The sequence below is a fragment of the Amphiura filiformis genome, chromosome 16 (assembly GCF_039555335.1).
Source record: "Amphiura filiformis chromosome 16, Afil_fr2py, whole genome shotgun sequence".
NCBI classification, from domain to species: Eukaryota; Metazoa; Echinodermata; class Ophiuroidea; order Amphilepidida; family Amphiuridae; genus Amphiura; species Amphiura filiformis.
The window spans coordinates 53,819,955-53,830,307 of NC_092643.1; the positions used below are offsets into that span (position 1 = coordinate 53,819,955).

The 10,353-nt window shown below is 41.2% G+C and overlaps 1 protein-coding gene across 1 annotated transcript in view; it reads right to left on the minus strand.

Annotated features, from left to right (window-relative positions):
- Positions 1 to 7,857, minus strand: part of LOC140136188 (peroxisome assembly protein 12-like) — a 231,436-nt gene extending 223,579 nt beyond the window's left edge. Inside the window, exon 1 of the mRNA XM_072157897.1 lies at positions 7,777 to 7,857. The gene's annotated coding sequence lies outside the window, so the exon portion shown is untranslated. The remainder of the gene's footprint in view (positions 1 to 7,776) is intronic.
- Positions 7,858 to 10,353: the final 2,496 nt, after the last annotated feature.

Genomic DNA, 10,353 nt, shown 5'->3' on the forward strand with positions numbered 1-10,353 from the left:
AGAACATATTTATTTTTTGGGGGGCACTCATTTTCAAGGCCACTGGGCAAAGACAAAGTGATGAAGAATGCCTTGGAAGTTACCAAAAATCTGAAGCACCAAGGCCAAAACTGGCCTCCCTAAAATTTGAGCCCTGCATTGCATGTAGTGGCTAGAGTATCTTCCTTTTATTCTTTGGTTCACCTTATATAAAGTTTGGTAATGGTGTCAGGGCTTTTTTTTTTTTATTCTGCAAGTGTGCTGACAAATCTAGCTTTCAAATCTCCCTTTCAATTGGATGTATGGCTGTACACACTGTGCGATTAACTTCACATGCAAATCAATTATTTACTACGACTACCTAAAAACACACCTACTCAAAATTGATAGAATTTTTACAAACCAATGTATAGTGTATGACAGGGCTTCACAAACTTTTTTCCCATCACCCAAATTTCATAACTAATATATGGCATGACCCAGAGCATATATACAAATACAAATGCCAGCAGAAATTGTAGTGATGGAGGTGTAAGTACCAAGGACCACAGGCTACCGGTATGCTCATTTCATATATACATTGACTAAATGAAATTTGTTGAAATGTTTGAGCTACGCAACACGTTACATGAATCGATTGGGTTTCTACAGTCATTTTTGTAGTATTATGTACGTGCACACTGTTTGTATAGCACCCCCAACATTCATTACACATAGTAACGAGACTAGCATCCGCCATTAAACATATTCTTGTCATGCATATCGTCTGCCTTGTTTCCATCTATTTTACCTAATAATAGATGGTGGCAGCGGTTATTTCGACCCATTATCATCATGCCACAACCGGACGGAAATCCAGCCGACACTACCAACCCAAATCTACATCTGCCAGAGCGATTTGAGGGTGCTACAGGGCCAAAACAGTCCGATCTTTGGACTAAATGGTTACGGCGTACAGACATGCATCAGGTCTGGCAAACAAACTCGAACGAGAACAAGTTAGCACTTTGCTATACTCTATGGGTGATGTGGCAGATGATATACTGGCCACTTTAAAGGACATTGACGAAGAAAAATCATCGTATAAGGAGGTGGTTACAGCCTTGGATCAATACTACCAAGTTCGAAGGAACACTGTTGTTGAACGGGCAAAATTTAACACCCGGAGACAATCATAACATGAACCTGTTGATACATTCATACAAGATCTGTACAAGTTAGCAGAATTTTGTGAGTATGGTGGCTTGCAAGAAGAACTAATAAGAGACAGAATTGTAGCGGGAGTAGCGAGTGATGCTCTTTCTGACCGTTTGCAAGGCAAAGCAAAACTCACTTTAGATCAAGCTGTTCAAATTTGTAGACAATTTGAGTCACAAAAGCAAAATAAAGATCTGATCCGTGGAGCTGCAACAAGCTCGAGCGCTGCTACGATAAATTATGTAAAGCATGCAAGCAAGCCCGTGCATGTCCGCAAAAAGGGTACCCTGCTGCTGCGAATGCAACTCAAAATAGACCAAATTCAGGAACTTCCTCGCAGTCACATAGTAGATATAGGTCCAAATTCCAAAATCCTAGTCAGTCAGGGTCAGGGTGTCAGTGGTGTGGCAAGGAACGCTACAACAGGCGTGATTGCCCAGCCAAAAATGTAATATGCAACAAATGTAGCAAACCTGGCCATTACTCAGCAGTATGTCGTGGGGGCAACACAAGTGCTTATGTCCGGGAAATTGATGATCTGGATTTCCATGATTTCTATGAGGTCATTGAGGATATACCGTCGGATGGTGATACCGACACTCCCTTCCTTGGTGAAATTTGGGATAGTTGTGATCAGTCCGCTGAGGACGAGGATCAATATTGGTCTGAGGATGTTATGGTAAATAACAATAGTACACACTTTAAACTGGATTCTGGTGCCAAAGTCACTGTTGTCGGTAATCACTTACCTTGGGTTAGACAAATGAAACTTGTACACACTTCTAAAATACTCTACGGGCCTAGCCGTATGAAACCTCCAATTGTTGGTATGGCAGTAATAAGCTTACTGAAGAAGTGTATGTGTTGAAAAATCAGGAATGTTCCCTGCTTGGCAGAAAGGCCTGTCATCTGTTGGGCTTAAGTGTCAATGAAATTGGTTCGGAGTCATCAAACTTTCAGGAAGAATTTCCAAACCTCTTCCAAGGTCTTGGGAAAGTCCAGGATAAGTATACATACCATGTCTCTCTTAGTGAAAACAGCAAACCTGTTTGCCTATACACACCAAGGAAGGTCCCACATCCATTACTCCAAAAAGTAAAAACGGAGATTGGAAATATGGTGAAAGAGGTGATTTCACCAGTAAATACACCAACGGAGTGGTACTCCGGGATGGTGTGTGTCCCAAAATCAAGTGGTGCTGTTCGGGTGTGTGTTGATCTTACCGCGCTTAACAAAAGCGTAAAACGGAAAATCCACCCTATGGAGTCTGTTGATGCTTCACTCGCCATACTGGGACAGAGTAGAAGCAAATTCTTCACCAAATTGGACGCCAATAGCGGCTTTTGGCAAATTCCCCTAGATGCGAAATCTCGCCTTCTTACAACTTTCATCACACCGCTCGGTCGGTATTGTTTCAATAGACTTCCGCTTTGGCATCAGTAGTGCTCCAGAAATCTTCCAAAGGATGATGTCAGATGTCCTTGAAGGGTTAGATGGAGTGATCTGTCATATGGATGACATTCTGATACATAGTGCAACACAGGAAGAGCACAATAAACAGGTGCGTACAGTATTGCAACGCTTAGAAGCAGCTGGGCTCACACTCAACAACAAGTGTGAGTTCAACAAACAGTCTATCCGGTTCTTAGGCCACATAATAGACTCTTCAGGACTTCATGCAGACTCTGAGAAAACTCATGCAATTGCTGAGTTTCCAGTCCCAACCAACCTAACTGAACTTCAGAGATTCATGGGGATGGTGAACCAACTGGGAAAGTTCATTCCAGCATTAGCAGAGATCACTGAACCAATGAGACAGTTACTACGTAAGGACACAGCCTGGTACTGGGGACAAGATCAGCAAAGATCATTCCAAAAAGTGAAAGACATTCTGGTGTCTACCAAGGTTCTTGCACATTATGACGCACAACGTCCAACCATTGTCGCAGCAGATGCATCTGCAACAGGAATCGGTGCGGTACTCCTGCAAATACAGGACGATGGTAAACGCCGTCCAGTGTGTTATGCTTCCCGAACCTTAAGTGAGACGGAGCAACGGTATGCAGTAATCGAGAAAGAAGCTCTCGCAGCAACATGGGCCTGTGAGAAGTTTTCAGACTACGTCCTTGGGTTAGACTTCACACTCGAGACTGACCACAAACCACTAGTACCACTCCTGAGTTCAAAGGAACTTGCCAAAATGCCACCACGCATACAGCGCTTCCGACTCAGGATGATGCGATTCAGCCCCAGAGTCCAGAACGTACCTGGAAAGCAGCAGATCATTGCGGATTCACTCTCACATGCACCAACAGAAAACCCATCAGATGCTGACAATGCACTGATTGCTGAAGTTGAAGCTTTCGCAGAGAATGTGTTTAATACTCTACCAGCAAGCGAGCAGCGTCTCCAGCAACTAATCAACGCTCAGAAAGGTGATGTAGTATTATGTACATGCACACTGTTTGTATAGCACCCCCAACTTTCATTACACATAGTAACGAGACTAGCATCCACCATTAAACATATTCTTATCATGCATATCGTCTGCCTTGTTTCCATCTATTTTACCTAATAATAGAATTTTGAGGGCCGATGACACAAATTCGATGGGTGTAGCAAAACAAAGTAGTGTACAATCCCATTGCATTGACACACAAAATGAAAATGGCGATACACGTACTGAGTGAGAGTACATTATATCATTCTTAAACACTTGAGAACGTTCCTGCAATCTATTGGTTCTTACCCAGCTTTACCCGTGTGATATGACACGATATCACATGGGACGGCACGCAAAGGCGTCGACGCGATCGGCGTACTACGCTATTTGGACCAATCGGAGGCGCACAGCAACAACGGGACTGATCGATTTTAAGCCCTAGGTAATTCCTTGCAAAATGTAGGATTTATGATATTTTATTTGAATTGAAGTGTTTAAGAATGAGAATAAAGGTATTGTTTTTAACGTTGTCATGCATCTATCGTCTCATATACCACAGGCGACATCATTATTTTTGGCGTAAAACTTAAAATAATGATGTCGCCCATGTTATATGAGACGATAGATGCACTCCTGCGGCTAAAAACAATACCTTTATTCTCTAATTATCAGATACATACATATTATAGGTATGAAAGGCAAACCTCTCAGTTAACACATTTGCTAGTCAGCCAAATTGGCCCAAACCAGGCCCCAAACACAATACATATTTACATAACAAGTATTATTTTTCAGCTGACTAACATAAAAAAAAAAGATTGGCCAAGGAAACCTAAATATGTTGTCTATACTTCACTTTACCCAAATATATGATTTAATATTGTGATGAGATAATTGCACATGGAATTTTAGAGGGATTTTGATAGCAGTTCCACATAGAAAAGCTGCTATCATCATGAGACTATCACTGTTTTAAGATCTAGAAACACCACCGAAATGCTGTTTTGTTAGTTGAATCTTTTTGATGAAAGTCAATCTTTGACAAAACGGTTTTCAGTTTTGGCTTTCTTTACTCAAGGGCTGTAATTTGATGATGTGGTTTGATGGCAAATTTAAATTCATCTTTCATACCTACATATTATTAGCTTGTGATTTCCAAACATATAGGCACGCTTGCCAGTCTCGTGTACGCCGTTTGTACAGAGACTGGCTTATGCCATTTTGTGTGTCAATGGGATTTACACACTTAACGTTTTGCACAGCTCAAACATTTCAACAATTTTTTTTTGCAATTCAGTCAATCATATGAAATTGGTACTCACATATCTGATCTCCAAATCATCGTTGTCTTATTCAATGTATTAATCCAAGTAACTTAAACTTGGAATTTCTGATACTTAAAAGATAATTTCCAAGCCATCGACCCCCCTATGTCCGACAAGCGTGTTTGGTAATGAAACAATTGATGCAAGTCACAAGATGACCCACCTCATTTACAGCCGGTTTCTGTCGTCAAGTCATGTTCGCGATACAGCCACATTGCACTCTGGGGTCGAGACTAATCTGTTACTTCCGGGTCATGTCGATAACAACAAGTAAACAAAATGACTGGGAAAACTGAAAAATTGTGTCCTTAAAAGTGTTTCATCGTGACGATCAGAAACCTGAAAAACTTTTTTTGACCACGCTGGATATGCTAAAGATATACAGGTACATTGAAGGATATAAATTGGATGGTAAATACCGTATTTCGTCAAATAGTCGCCCCCCCCTCAAATAAACGCCCCCCACCACTTTTTTCAACCAAGATGTTTCAAAAATTTCGATATTTCCATGCTATCTTCAGGGTTGTCACTACACTGGTCGGTGCCGGTCGGTAGTAACCAGCACTCAGGCAGACCAACCGCACTCAAGGGAATATGAGGACTTGCCAACCGCACTGAAGTAGAGAAATTGTACTTTTTACCCTTAAAAACAGCTGGAAAGTGACCCATGAGAGTATTTTGGACAAATATCATGGAAATTTAGCCGGCACTAAATTCAGTCTAGTGACAACCCTGGCTATCTTGTGTAGTAAGCTTACCAAGTTGCTCACATGGGAGTAGCAGCAATAAATGGCGAACATCTGCATCCGAACCCGGAAGTGAACCAAAAGTCAGTGTCAAAAGGTCATAGTTCGTCATTTTAGCGTGACTTTTAAGCCTACCTAATGATTTTAACGGGAATTTTCGTGCTAAAAATGACTTCTAATAAACGCCCCCCTTGGGAAAATGTAACGCCCCCGGGGGCGTTTATTCGACGAAATACGGTAAGCCAAATATTGCAAGAAATCTACTCGCCAGAATCGTGGCGAGCTCGCAAAAAAATTACCATCCATGCAAATGAAATATGGAAAACGTATAATCTCTATTATATACCTCATATATAGATTCCTGTCATCTGATTGGTTGAAAGTGCAGTCATTTAATTAACTATACCCGCAAAATGAACTATGGACCAGTCCATGGAAATGAACTATGGACCGGTCAAGTGCGTCACAATTAATGTTGGCCGATACCGATCTGTAAATCGGAGATCGGTGCCGATATGGACTGCATCGGCCTTGAATCTGAATCGGCAGATGAGCTATCAGCTGCCAATCTAGCTTACCGATCTCTGAACTTGACAGTAATAAAAGTACACAACAATTCTTTAAGCTTACCATTACTTTCTTATGTAACATTACTACTATTTTAATGCCAATATATTTCCAAAAAACGTTGTTACCACCGCAAGAATCATGTCGTATTGTCGTTTCATACTGTATTTTATGTATGTATCCACCCTTTGATAGACCGAATTAAAATGTAAACAAACAATCACGTGTCTCACTGTCTTGTGCTTGCGCTTTTGTCGTCATGACTTGTTGCTGTTTGACATCTGTAACCTTTTGCACATACCGCAAACCTTGCTGTTGTATTTATCAATTGAACTTGCACGCTCGCGGGCAAAGACTAATATTTTCCAAAAAGCCTGCCATCATTCGGCTGAAGGGATCTGTGAATTGCCCAATATACCTACCCCCTCCAGTAACATACGGGGAATTCCATTAGCTCTTAAGTCATAACTGAGCATGCTTGCGATCATTTATTTATAGACGGTCGCCACATTGTCAATATTAAAACTAGTGGCATAGAACTACTTAAACCGCATTTATGGTACATCATTTAATGGATTAATGATTAAACTTCCGACAATCGGAGGCACTGAGTGAGTAACGCTGGGACTTGGGGTGTAAAATGGTATTTTATTTGGGTTGATATTGACATGAAAAACCTCTAAAAACGGTCATCATATTACATAGTTACAGGTTTGGGGAATTAAGCTTTGACCGTTAACATTACTGGGGCCCGACATGAATGAACTTGTACTGGTTGTAAAATAACATTTAAGGAATCTGAATCGGGATCGGATCGGCCCGATCTGCTAATTTTCAGATCGGAGATCGGCAGATCCGATCTTGGGTTGGATCGGCCAACACTAGTCACAATCAAATTGCGCATTTTTCCTAGCGTAAAATGATATTACGCACGCGTTAATGTTTTCACGCGCTATAATAATTACGCAGAAATCGCAGATTGTAATCTGTGTGCCGTACGCATTGAAACTATTAATTTCTCTTCCCAAAATCCGCTGCTTTTAACCAAACAGATGACAAGAATCTTAAGATTTTGGTATATAAAACAAATATTGACTGCTTTTTATTCGGGGCATGGTTAAAATTATAGGCCCGCGGTCATTTCAAAACCATGACTATGTCATGGTTTTGAGATCAAGTTGGGCCTATAATTTTAACCATGCCCTTCATCACTGCTCAGTCATAGCAGTCAATATTTGTATACTAGGCTATTAACACACAGCGTGAATCCCAGTTGTAAATACATGCACAGGCATACGATACGTACGTTTGGAAACTTAAATTGCAAGCTCACTAGAGCTATTCAATTAATTTCGAGAGTCGAGTAAGCTTAAACTCATGAACTCATGAACTGCACTACACTACAGTACAGATGGAAGTCTTTACTGCACTTGTTTAGTGTTTACTATGCAATACTCAGGAAATTCAATAATATGCATCAAGAGCTCATGAACTTATATAATATTCTACTTATACTAACGGTGGTTAACAGCTGTCACTGTCAGCAGAAATTGTAAAGCAAAATCCTTCATGAATTGCTTCGATTTTGTTTGTCACCGAAGCTTTCCGTAATTCCTGCTAAAACCAGCTTGCATACAAAAACGCCGCCACGCGGTGATGGTAAAAGCATAGATGAACTGGTAAAAGTAAACCATGATAGTTCTAGAGTAAACAATCGCCAGATCCGTGAGCCAGAGAAATTGTCCCCGGGGTGGAGAATTATTAAAGGAGGGGCAGTGGCGGCGCCAGGAATTTTTTTAGGGTGGGGGCAGGAGGCACAGTGTCATCGACAGTATATCTTCATGGCAGGAATCACACAGGAATCGCCAAGACAGACAGACAGACAGACAGGTTTAATCCACAGCCACGATTAGCCATTTGGTTCAAACCTTTAAAGCTCTTTAAAACTAATAGTTAGTCGAGGGACATAACTAAGGCTACTTAGTGCCGTACTATTACGCTGACTTTCGTATTCGGCGAGGAGGACGATTTCGACCTCCTGGTTTGTTTACAAACAGAGAGGTAGACAAAAACCTGTTCCGCGTGTCCAAACACTCAAGTATCAGAAGGATGGTCCACAATAGCGTGATTCACGTAACCTGAATAGGGATTAAAAAGCTGTCACGTAGAACCATGTGCTTCTATTGTCCAATTTGCCATCAAGATTTCATATGGAAACAGTTCAGACCCAGTACAAGATTATGTCAGAAATTAATATTTTGTTCTGGGTCTGATTATTCGACTAAAGGCTACTCACAATAGCCGGGTAATCGATCTTGGTTGTGCGTGAATAAGCTTGTATACCCCATTGAGTTCAATGGTCATCGACTTTTATACTGCCCTATGCTATGAGTGCTGCTGTACTACACGCTGCACGCTGTAGGACCAACGCAATATAAAATGGTCAAATTTTGAGTTCAAAGCGCACGGCCAATTTTCAAAGCGCATTCTAGCGACTATCATATCTGTTCAACACGTCTTTTCAAGTGTATGAGACCACATCTGGTTTCTTGAGAAAAATTCATTTGCGGGAGATATTCATCAATTTCTAACCCAGTATCGGAACTTGAGATTTTCGTCTGATATCAAAATCGTGCATAGCAATTCACGTGTATCGATCCCGTGTATTCATTTTAGTGTCTCTGCTCCACCAAATAATTATTAGCCAGGCGGTGTCGGTGTGGGGGGAGCCAAGTGAATTTCAGGTGGGGGATCAACCAATTTCGCGCAAAATTGCAGCACTGAGTGGCCTAGCGGTTAAGGCATAGGACTGTGAACCCAAGGAGCTCCAAGGGTCAAGGGTTCGAATCCCAGGTCCGGCTCTTTGTGTCCTTGAGCAAGACACTTCACTCTACTTGCTTAGTGCTTCGGAGGGCACTTTAAGCTGTCGGTCCCGTGTACATGCCTATTTTCTCACATTAATGTAGTGTGCACGTTAAAGAACGTCACAGGCTATTCGAAAAGAGCGGGGGATCATCCCGGTCATGTTGACTGTACTTCAAAATACACTCATCTACTTTAGGTTCCAGAGTAAAAAAATAAGTACAGCTTGTCTGTACGCAGTGCGACAATACTCATACATATGAGGGAGGCACTTATAAGGAAGAAGAAGAAGGGCGTTCAAGTTTTCGTAATTTTGGGTTTGGTGCAACCAAAGAGCTTTTAAATAGAAATAGAGTCGCAATAGATATAATCTTTTGTTCGTTTGATGCCGATTAGAAGTTGCGACAGGCTATTCATAAAAGTGGTACCATTGTTTCGAATAAAGGGGTTCCGCCATTAAATTGGTCACTGATTCGGCATCATATTAACGCTCTACACAACAGGCGACTGAGGCGAGTATCAATACATGTAATTGTAAGTGACCACACTACAGTCATGTGTAATGGCAGTCATGTGTAAAGTGGTACCATTGTACTCACGTATCCCAAATGTGTGCTTGTGTGGGTCTGAAGTCAAAAGGAGGCTTTAGCTGTCGATGCAATCATCTTTACCACCCACCTGACGTTAGGCGTTTCATTAAAATAAATGAATGCTCTTGCTGGTCGATTACACATTAGAATGTATGAAGGCTGCCATGTCCAGTCCATATATCTATATTACACTATAATGGTAATCGCTAAGTGTAAGTATAGGCCTATAAAGGTTGTTTTTAAGAAATTTCCATTTAATTTTATTTTAAGAAGGAGATTGGTATAGAAATAGTGGCGTACCCAAAGAGAGGAGGGGGTTGGGGATGGGCAGATTCACCTCTGTGAGAAGTCTTGGGAGGGGAGGATGAGGGGATATGGAGAATGATGAGAGAGGGCTGGAGGAAGGGGGAAATAAAAAGATATAATAAAGACAAGTAGATAAATAGAAATATAAGGAAAATGATGGGAATGAGAGAGGGAGGGTGAGAGGGGACAAGGGAGGGAGTGATAAAGTGTAGGCCTAGGAAAGAATAAGTACAGAGAAGGGAAAAGAAAGGAATGATGAATACATTTAATAATAATTATTAGGCCTATATAATAACTAAACACATAACAGCACTGGGCAGCCATTCGATGATGTCAAT